At 45.8% G+C, this 11,621-nt stretch overlaps 1 non-coding gene across 1 annotated transcript; it reads right to left on the reverse strand.

Moving 5' to 3' along the window:
* Nucleotides 1-4,895: 4,895 nt before the first annotated feature.
* Nucleotides 4,896-4,998, reverse strand: LOC119234948 (U6 spliceosomal RNA). The gene has a single exon (XR_005122721.1). It is a non-coding gene; the product is annotated as a U6 spliceosomal RNA (small nuclear RNA).
* Nucleotides 4,999-11,621: the final 6,623 nt, after the last annotated feature.

Below are 11,621 nucleotides of genomic sequence, written 5' to 3' on the forward strand. Positions count from 1 at the left end.
CTGGCACCTTGATCTTGGACGTCCAGTCTCCAGAATGGTGAAAAAGAAATTTCTGTTTTTTTTTTTTAAGATTCATTCATTCATTCATTTATTATTTATTTATTTATTTATACAAGCACCGGGTACAGTCAGTACTGCGGGAGGTTGAGAGGATTCACCAGAACCAGAGCGGGGAGCAGAACAGGCAGAAGGACCGAAGCACACTGCTGAGGGGAGCAGCGGGCGGCGGGAGAGGTCTGCGCACCATGTGGGACCCTCCCCAGTGGCCAGGGATCAATGGAACCGGCGCTGCAGAGGCTGCGGGCAGCTTTGCAGCCCAGCGCTCAACCGCTGTGCCACCGGGGAGACCCAAAATTTCTGTTTTTTAAGATACGCGTTCTGTGGTATTTTGTTATAACAGACTGAACAGACTAAGACATGGGACTGACCCACCGCCATGCTGTGGTAGTTCTTTAGAAGCATCCGCATAGGCTGAGCCTCACACATTTGTATGCACTTTTCCCAGAACAGGAGCATTATGAGGTCTGCTCCAGACTCTTCCAGCATTAACACACCCTCCTGGAAACCTCCCCACCTGCTCGAAGGGCTTCTCTTTCTCTGGAGTCTTGTAACCCTTTCTGCAGACCCCCCGATATCCTGAAATATTTCAGATTTAAGAAAAGTCAAAAGACTAGTAAAATGAACACCTTGTGCCTCCCATGGAGATTCACCAATTTTTTTTTTTTTTTGAGAGGAGCAGGAACTAGAAATATCCATTCAATAAATTTTCTAGTTTCTAAAATTATACAAATAGGTCTAATATGATTTGAATGAGTGAACACTCATTTATTAAAAAAATAAATTCTGTTGATATTTTATTTTCCCACGTGTACAGAACACTACATTTGAACTTTTCACTTGATTACTATTATAAGGGTGACGATACCTCTGGAGGCAAAATTTTTATTTATTTTTAAGTTCTTGTAGTGCATCTCGCAATTGATCAAATCATTGCTCTAACAAGTTAAGGAGACAATGGTGAAAATATTGAACCATAGAAGGAAGAAAAAGCCACCTTTCAGTAAAAGTGCATTGCGTTTATCCTAGCTGCTTCGCTGTTAAGATTCACCAATTCTTAACAGCGAAGCCTCTCTCCGGGCTCTCTCGCTGGCTCTCTTGCTCACTCTCGCTCTCTCCCTCTCCCCGCTTCCTTCTCTCCCTCTCCCCTTCCTTTGTCCTCTCTCCCACCCTCCCTATCCCTCCTTCTTGATCTTTTATTTCCTGATAATTTGAAAGTTGCAAAATCATAGCACCTCACCCATTAACATTATATATGCATCTCCTACAGAGTCATCCTCCAGAACCCCAGAACCATTGACACCCAAGAACAGGATCAATTCACTGTTAGCAAATGTATAAATTTCTTCTACTCTTCCCTCCCACCCCCATTTTTTCCATCCAGGATGTAATCAAGTTTCATGGTTGCATTTGGTTATATTCCTCTGATCTCATTTACCCTGAAATAGCACCCCCAGCCTTGATTGTTGTGGGAGCACCTCTGTTGTGTCCCACAGCTCTTCATTAGCTTCTGGTATTTACCACCCTAGGTTTTCACTTGAAATTACTCCTTGTGCCTTATTTTGAGTTCCTCTGAAAACACCCCAGGTGCAGGAGGTTATTGGGATGAAGAGGGGGCAGTGAGATGGGGAAGGAGGAAAAACTAACAACAGTTGCACTGAGGTCACTGCAGTGGGCACCGGGGGCTTGTCTCCTACAAAAGGCATCTTGCTGGGTTTGGCTTGGGGAAGAGCATTTGACTGCACAAAGCACCTTGGATATTGCAACTAAAAAGAAATATCTGTTTGGTCACTCAGAGGACTGAAATACATTTCTCGTACATATTTGATTGCGTTTCTGGCTCCCAACTTCCCCCAAACCTTGGAATGGCCTAAGTGTTGAGTGTCACAGGTGTGTCGTCTTATGTTAATGATGGTAACTTATGGAAAACACCTGAGGGTGGGGATGGCTCCAGGGGAACCAACCATGTGTGGAGAGGGCTGAACCTTCCAGTCTCATCCCCAGACTTCTGGGGTGTGGAGAGGCTGGAGGTTGACTTCTGTTGCCAATGGCCAGAAAGGCGGGGTTTCAGGAGATTCCAGGTTGGTGTACGTGTGGAGATCTGGGGAGAGCTGCCCCCCTGGAGAGGGCATGGAGGCTCATCCCATACTTCTACGCGCCTCTTCCCTCTGTTCCTGAATAATAGCCTTGGTAACAAGTCAGTGCTCCAGTGAGTAGACAGCTTTCCTGAGCTCTGTGAGCTGTTCTACAAGTTAATCAAACCTGAGGAGGACGTGGTGGGAACCTCTGATTTGGAACTGACTGGTCAGAAGCACTGGTGGCAGCCTGGACTTGCAGCTGGCATCTAAGTGAGGGCATACTCTGGAGGCTGAGCCCTTAAGTTGTGGAAACTGATGCTATCTCCAGGTAGGGCGTGTCAGAAGTGAGCTGAATTCTCAGATGCCATATTTGTGTCTGTGAACTGCTTATGGGTGTGGGGAAAGGTCCGTGCACTCACATTGGCATTGTATCCCAGGATCCCCGAATAACATCCCAGAGTGGATCTCTGGGTAAAGAGTGTGTGGAATGGCACTTGGAGGACTGCAGGATTCCCTAGCTCACTGTCAGCTGACCCATCGGGCTCTTGACTCCAGCAAGGTCTTAGCAGTGCTGTAGGCGGCAATACCTACTGTACTGAGGGCTCCCATTTCTCTGGTAACCTCTTTTACCTCCACATTCCCCTCCCCACCCCAGCCACCATGATGCCACTGTGTCTCAATCCCATCCATATCTCCCCGCCTTCTCTGGTCCATGATCTGGCCTGACTAGCTCTGACCTGTCAGTCCCTATGCCTTCTCTTCTTGCCCGGCCAAGAAGTCACATCCATTCAACCTCCACAGGCTTCCTGATCCCTAATTCCACCCTGCCTTGCTAGCCAAGCCGACCACTGCCCTGTTGCTTCTTGGCCCGTCTCCCTTTAGCTCACTGAATTCCACACTCTGGATTTGTACTTCTTGAGATGAGAGTGACATGACATGACCAGTCATTTAAAAAGTTCTGTCCTGTGACATTTAGTACATTCACAGTGTTGTGTCACCATCACCCGTACCTAGTACAAGACATTTTCACTGCCCTTATCCACTAATCTGTCATTCCTGTTACCTCTCCCCCACCCCTATTTGCCTGTCCTGGATATTTCATGCCCACAGGACCATACAGTATGTCACCTTTGGAGACAAACTCCTCTTAGTTGGCATGATGTTTTTGAGGTTCATCCATGATGTAGCATGTGTCAGGACTTCATTCCTTTTGTGGGGCTGAGCACTACTCCAACCAAGCTGGCTTTCTTCAATGCCAGGGCACCAGCTTTCCCCCTCCAGTCTTCTGCACAGGCTGCTCCATCTGGCTAAAACTCTCCTTCACCCACTTTTACCTGATAAACTCCTACACCTTCTATTTCTTTTTTGATTCTAAGTGTAGGGTAAGGAAAAATGTCAGGCTTTTCTGCCCTCCCACCATCAGGATAGATGATGGATCCTTGTGGTCCTGAATGCATGCCCGATGGCGGGCACCTGGAGTAGGGTGTGGGCATAGGTAGATGGGATTCACCTGGGCTAAGACTGGGCTTTTAAGAGCGGCGTCACGGGGACGCCAGCAGCAGCAGAAGCCAAGAGAGAAGCAGAGAAGGCCAGAGAGCCCAGATAGAGTGAAGACTTGCTGGGGGCTGGGAGGCACCCCTGCCTGCTGTGTACCGGGTAAATCCCTATAAAAGACCTGCAAAAACCACTGAGGACTCTGACTCCTCCTTTACCCGGTCTGCATGGGATCAGAAAACCTGCACTGTGGCCATTCCTGACCCTACACTAGGGATAAGCAAGGTCATTCTCTCAGATACCCTTAGAGACCGATCCTCCTTCCCAGCCCCTAAGTAAGCTTTGTTCTTTCTTGCTTTTTCTTCTCTCTCCTTTTCACTCCCCTCCACACTGTCTCTGTTTTTGTACCAGGTCTGTTTGCCCCAGTAGATTATAAACTTCACTCAGGCAGGGCCTGCACCCCTCTTGCTCGCCACTGTGCCCGAATAACTAATAGAGTACCTGGCCCTTGTTGGTGCTCAGACATCTTTTCTTGATTAAATGAATGTGTGAACAGTTTTATTAAACACCTGCTAGGGACAGAAAGATGTATGTACATCAGAATTTCCCAAAGTCAAGCACAATAGTGGCCAGAGTTGACATCCACTAGCTTTCTGGGTTGCTGCTATTAACTCTACATCTTCCTCAACCCCTCTGGGTTTAAGAGTCTATGCTGCTGTGGGCTTGTGTGGAAGCCAGAGAAAATAGCTTAGCCTGGTAATGGGAGCACTTCAGGCATCATTACTGCCCCAGTCTCTGGGCACCTGACTGAATGTGAGGCTGGAAAAGACTAGGAGCAGGTTTCCCAAGGGTTAGCATAGCAAATGTTGTATTCTTCTGTCCTCTTGTGGTCAGAACCAGGATAGCATGCATTGGTTTCCTTGGCCATTCCGATGCTATCCTGGAACTGACCGCCAGAGGACAGGCCTCTCAAACAGTCTCACCCCAAAACTTCATCCAACCCCAGCTTTTTTTTTTATACAAGGAGTCACATTTTATTGTATTCTTTATTTTTGTATTAATTTGTCCATCACTTACATATCTATATACCTTTGAGGTTACAGTTTCACTCTTCCCTACATGCAAGTGCTCCACCTGTTTTCTCCATTAAACCTCCCCTGACAATGCCCACTCCCCGTCCCTCTCCTCCCCCATCCCCTGTTTCCTCGGGTAGCCAGTAGAGTTTTCACTAAGTCTAGGAATTGTCCTTGTCGTGCTTTGCCAGTATATATATTTTTTAATTTCACTAATTTGTGTGTCGTCCTTGCTCAGGGACTGTGTTAATCTCATATCCTTCCACTTTTAATATATGTGCTGTCAATGCAAGCAGGAACCCCAGCTTTTTAAAAGTAGACTTTAAAAAACTGCTTTGCTAAGCATTTGTATACTGTACACGTCACCCATTCGAAGCATACCATTCAATAGATTTTAGTGTATTCACAGTCGTGTGACCATGCCCACAAGCTAATTTTAGAACATTTCCTCACTCCCAAAAGATATTCCCAGCTTTAAGTTACCCCTTTATATTATCCCTACCCCCAGCACTAGGCAGCTGTTAATCTGCTCTCTTTCTCTGTAGAGTTGTCTGTTCTGTAGGATGAGATCATACAGCATGCGACCGACATACTGATTTGTGGCTGGTTTCCGGCACTTATCATCATGTCTCCAAGGCCTGTCCATGTATCAGAACTTCATTCCTTTTTTTTTTTTATTGCAAAATCATTATTCTGTTGTATGGATAGACCACCTTTTATTTAATCGACTGATGAGTCGAATGGACATTCAATTTGCAACTGTGATGAATAATGCCTGTATGAACACTTGTGTACAGATTTTTATGTGGGACATATGTCTTCATTTCTCTTGGGGATATACATTTAGGAGTAGAAGTGCTTAACTAGATGTTGAACATTTTGAGGAAATGCCAGGCTTTTTCTATAGCATATTTTACATTCCTGCTCTCGTGCGTCAGGGTTTCCAGTTTCTCCATGTTTCCATACTAGTGACTGTGTTTTGAATTACAGCCATCTCTGCAGGTATGAAGGAGTCCAGTATATTCTTTTACAAAGCAGATATTTTGCAATACTTCCTTCTCATTTTCTTATCAAATGCAGATGAGCTGTTCTCAAGCTTTTTGGTCTTTGCAATTTAGAGCTATTGAGCACCCAGTTTTTCTTATTTCAGCCAGAGTTAACAATACTAAACCCATTACATGTAAACACAGACACCATATTTTATGAAAAATGACATCTCCAATACTAACAAAAAGATTTAGAAGAGTGGACTGCTTTGAAGAAAATCTGGTCTCATGCAGACCAGGCTAGGAAGGTGAGATAATTGTGGGTGCTGCTGTGATACTGCACTGGACTTGGCAAGTGGTGGTTCCTTCAAGTTAGTTGCGATGTGTAATCCCAAACCACATCAATGAACATTTCATGCTCTCTTACCTTAAAATGCTTGAACTTTAATTGGCTCTTTGACACCCAGCACGGTGTCCAAGGTGGCACACGTTGGCCTCCTCTCTCCAGGCCCCTGAATGCACTGTGTTCCCTCTGTCTTCAGGAAGTACTCCCTGGTCCTCTAATTCTGAGTTAAGTGTCCTGGCAGCTTCATACTCCTCATTAGAGCATTTGCTTTTCTCTGTCTCTGTCTGTGGGTCTCTCCCAGCTGAGCTGTGGATCACAGCGGGCAGGACAGTGCTAGTTCTTGAATCCCTGCAGGCCTAACTCAGGGCCCGCCTCTGTGGTTAACAATCCTCAGGGCTGCTGGGTGAGGTCAAGGAATGGAGTTGACTGGAAGGTGTAGGTGTCCTGATGGAACTGTGGAGAAGTTATTTTATGGAGGCACCAGGGAGAGATGAGCTGTGAGAGAAGGCAGGGGAGCCTAGAGAACGAGGCTACACAGGACTGGGAGGCTGCAGGAGCTCAGGACCGTGACTACAAGCCTCTCTCAGCCCAGCTTTCCCATGCCTGGCTCCTGGCCAGGGTGAAGAAGGAAGAGCAGCATGAAAATGCCCCTGAAGGAAGCAGGTTCCCTGGGGTGGAGACTGGGAGTTTGGGTGCAGAGGAGGAGCCGCAGTGAAGGGAAGAAAGGGCTGCAGAAGCAGGGGTGCTGCAGGAGGGAAGGGAGAGGGCTGAAGGGAGGGAGGCAGGATTCCGGGCTGGGCCCTACAGACTCTGGAACCATGGGCCTAGACCACTGGCCTGAGAAAGGCATCCTCCAAGCGAGGACAGAGCAAGAAACCATCACAGATGAGGTGCAACCGCCTGAAATGCCTAAGGGGCCGGGGCTAATGGGGACCCTCAAATCGTCGGCTGGGCCGCTGCACAGGAGACACTTCTGGGGGCTTTTAGTCAGCGGAATCTCAGGAGTCTCCACGTCCTTCTGTAAGAGGGAAAGGACAGCAACCCATTTCATATCGGCGCTGCCCTGTAACACTTCCTCTACTCTGCTCCCCATGACCACCACCACTTGAGCTCATTTCTTTCACCTCAAAGGCCCACGGGACTCTGGGGGGCCTGGGTGGATGTGGACTCAGCTGAGAGACACAAACCCTGCAGGAAAGTGGCCCAAATGCTCTGTGTGAGCTCCTCATCTTAAACATCGCCAAATAATTCAAATTATTTTGAAAAACCAAACCTAATGGCTTCGGGACTGGTCAGGCCTGACACATCCTTCAGAGAACAGATTAAACAGCCACGTGTCTGGAGCCTGAGTTCCAGACTGACTTCCTCATTAATTTGGAAAGCCCCTCAGTGTTCACACCATTTGTTCCTATGTCCTCACAGCTGCTTTCCAATAGGGGGCCCAGGGGAAAGGGGTTGACAAGGGAGGAAGGTGCTAGGGACGGGGGAGAGTAGGCCTGGGGGCCGGGAGTAAGCTGGGATGGGAATGCAAAGCTGCTTCCTTCAAATGGAAGGGGACAGGCCTCATTATTACTATTTATGTCATTATCAAATTCCTGAGCTTCTCCTATGCCTTCATTTTAGAGCTGAGGGTTAGGGCATTGAAGGGGAGACAGAGTCAGCAGGTTGGTGGCAGGGCCCGCAGGGGTGAGAGACAGGGATGGGGTGGAATTCCCGTCCCCAGGCTCCTTCCTCTTGGGTAGAAGAAGTCAGGGATAGGCCATTTTGTTCTGGCAGAGCCCTGTACCCCTGCTTGACAGGAGACTGAGGGAAAGGGAAGGAGAGCCTAACTCCAAGGTTTCACGGACTGAGGTAGCGTGGCTCCCAGGAGAGAGATTTCCTAATGAGCGGAGAGTCAGGTGACTTCTTGAAGGAGGTGACTCCAAAGGAAAGAAACTACATGGTGTGTGTGTGAGAGAGAGAAAGAGAGAGACAGACAGACAGACAGAGACTGACAGACACAGAGAAACACAGAGAGATGGGAGAGGCGGCGAGGGAGTGAGAGGGCTCTTAACATTGATCAATAAACATTCTGGAAAGTGGTGAGGTGAAAAGTGAGTTTCCAGCCAACTCCCTTTCTAGACTCTCACATCCATCACCAAGGGGATCACTCTGCCCTTCCCCACGGCCCTGCAGGACCTGTCTGAGCCTCTATGGCTGCAGGTGCAGGGGCATCTGTCTACTTTCCCGCCCTGGTCCTCCCACCCACACCCACAGATCCTCTCCCCAACAGGTCAGCAGACACCCTAAGGGGCCTCCCCTTTGCTGGACATGCGCCATTTTCACCCCTGCCTCTCTGCATGTGGATGCCTCTGACCCTGAAATCACTCAACACTCGCTTTCTGATCCTCTTTCACTTCTCTTTCTCTGGAAACTTAAAGTTTCATCCACTAGAGTTGCATAAAATTGCATTTCGTAAGCGGATTCCTGGGTCAGGGGGTCTTGCGTAAGTGGGATTTCGCTGGAGGGAACTGGGCCCCTGGAGCTGGAGGAGCTTCCCTGAGAGCCCCCACACCTGCCTGTATCCCTCACCCTTGACCTTTCAAGCCTTTCATTACTGCTTACTGGAAACGGGGTGGTGATTGGGAAGCAGCTTGGGAGGTGGTAGGTAAAGTTCCTTGTCCTGGAGGACATTCAACTTGATGTAATTAGTTAAGCCATACATTGAAATTCTGGGATGTTCTCTGTGCTTTATTTTACAATCAAAATATTTTTTAAACATTCAATCCATTAGTTGTAAAAGTGAAATTTCCAACTAGTTTTATTATTTTCTTCTTTCACTTATATCTTTTCCCAATTTTCCTTTTCCTTTTATCTCCCTTTCCCTTTCTCTTTTTCTCTTTCCTTTCTCTCTCTGTCTAGCTGTCTTAATTATTTCCTGAGCACCCACCTTGTGGCAGGCAATGTTTCTAGCACCAGCGCGCCATTGGTTTATAGACATAATCCCTGCTTCCTTGGAGCTTGTAAAGGAATGTTGACAAACAGGAAAATAAATGCATAACTACAAATTGTGATAAGGATTCTGAAGTATTGGTGCATATCAGACTTTTGCCAGCATGCGCAAATATGCATAATATTGGCATATCACACGCATGTAGGCTGCTTGGAAACAAAGTATTTACAATAAGTGCTGTTCAGTGACTTGTCTTTCTCCCTTAAAAATGTAAGGTGCAAAATGCTCCTAATTGGCATATACCTTATTTTTGATGATTGCATGCTGTTCCACCTTATAGTTGTGGAGTTGCTGTATGAAAGACTGCACATATTCTTGGAGCCCTCATGGTCCTGGGAACAGTGGTGGGGATGCTTGTGGAGGGGACTGAGTAGGTTTGTAGCTCTGCCTGTTTTTGCCAGAGCAGCTCTGCTTTGATTTGTGCTCTCAATCCTGGTTGTATGCAAGACTCACCTGATAACTTTCTAAAGCATTAACTCAGGATCTGTGCAAGCCTGGGAATGAGCATTTGGTGTGTGTGTGTGTGTGTGTGTGTGTGTGTGTGTTTTCAGAATTCCTTATAGTTCTCTAAAGTTCAGCAAGAATTGAAAAGCACTGTACTATTATGTAAGTGGGTGGAGGAGGGTGGTGTCCAATTTAGATGTTGAAAATCACTGATCTCAAAGCAGGAAGGGGAGTCTGAGAGAACCCTGAGTGGGGTTCTCCATGAGCCCTCATGGCAGGTGAGGAGCAAAGCTGGGCGAGAGCCAGAACTCTTGCACCCATCCCAGGGCTCTGACCATCAGACCACGTCTTTTTGCAAATTTGCCTTTGGAATTAATGATCGCTGGGTAGACGGATATACTTTCCTTTTTTCCCCCCTAATTGCTGTTCCCCTTATTAAGGCAGTACAGCTCTAGTAAGAATCAAAAGTACAGAAATAAGCAATTCACAAAAGCTGAAATCCAAATACATGAAACAAGGTTAAAGAGATATAAGTTATAGTAGCAATAAATCATACTTTTCTTCATCATTAGCAAAGATGAAATGTGTAATGCCACAAAAATGGGCATTTGGATATGGATTCTCTTAAATTGTAACAGTCTTCTAGAGGGAAGTTGATAATATAGATCAAAAGCATTAAAAAATTTATTCATTTTGCCCTAACAATTCCATTTCTAGGAAAAATGTATATGCTACTAAATATATATATATACATTTTGTATATTTATTCATTATATAATTATGCTTATTACAGTTATTTGTCATGATTAAAATAATTGGAAACAGCATAGCGATCCAGAAATAAAGGATTTGTTACAAAATCAAATCATTCTGCACCTCAGCGGAACATCAAGCAGCTGTCGAAAAGGGTGAGACTGATTTAAGTGCATTGACATGGAGAAGTGGTTATATTACATGAAAAAAATCAAGATGCAAATCAGTGTTGGTCCTAATTTTGTGTAAAAGTAAATATATGTGCGCATAGGTATGTATGTATACGTGCATCGTGTACATATGTATGTGTATGTGTGTGATGAAGAGGACATTATTAACTGTTTATCTCTAGCAGCAGAATTATAAAGATTCTTTCCCTGTTTACTTTGACGCACATGTATGTTGTTTAAAAATTTCTTTAATCAACAGGATATATTTTATAATCAGAAAAAAGTTTAAAATATTTTCCATTAAAAAACCTACATATAATGTATATTTAATAGAGAAAATACTGAAAAGCAGAACAAAAAAACCTCAGATCCCCTTGGTGCTCTCCCACAGAGGCCACTGCAGTAACACTTTAGTTCATTTACTTTCAATTTTGCTCCTATGTCTCCTTTAGGTAGCTGTTTCTTTCAGCATGAATAATTTCACTTCCTTTTCTCACTTATATTTTATTTATTATTTTTTTAAGTAATTTTTAAAAAAGATTTATTTATTTATACAGGCACTGGGTACAGTCAGAAATGCAGGAGGGTATAAGGATTAGCAGAGCCAGAGCAGGGAGCAGAACAGGTAGAAGGGCCGAAGCACACTGCTGAGGGGAGCAGCGGGCGGCAGGAGAGGTCTGCGCACCATGTGGGATTCTCGCCAGGTGGCTGGGGATCCAACCGGCACTGCAGAAGCTGCGGGCAGCTTTGCAACCCAGCGCTCAACCGCTGCGCCACCGGGGAGGCCCACCACTTATATTTTAATGTAAGCATTTGTCCTACCATTAAAAAAGCCCTTTCAAATGACAATGTTATTGGCTGTGTAATATTCTGTGACTGTCTCAATTTCCTTATTAATTTTCTTACTTCAGACATTTGGATCATCTCCAACCTTCCATTGTTATGATTAATGCTGTGTTAAGCATCTTTGTACCTAATGCTTTCAAGTCCTTAGAACTTAGGCTCGATTCCTGGCAGTTGAATTCCTGCTAAAAGGGAAGGAACACTTTTAAGTCCTTGGCACTCCTTGCCAGGTTGCAGCCTGAAGCATGGAGTGTGACCCCACCTCCACGGCTGCATGCAAGCCTGCCCTCCAGAGGTAATTTTCCATTTCACTCTGTAATAAGGCCAGCTCCTCTTTGGAAACTTCTCCTACACAGAGAGTAGTTCCCCACTTCTGTCCTTCCTC

This window comes from Talpa occidentalis, unplaced genomic scaffold (genome assembly GCF_014898055.3).
Source record: "Talpa occidentalis isolate TD23 unplaced genomic scaffold, MPIMG_talOcc4v2.1 talOcc4.8, whole genome shotgun sequence".
Classification (NCBI taxonomy): Eukaryota; Metazoa; Chordata; class Mammalia; order Eulipotyphla; family Talpidae; genus Talpa; species Talpa occidentalis.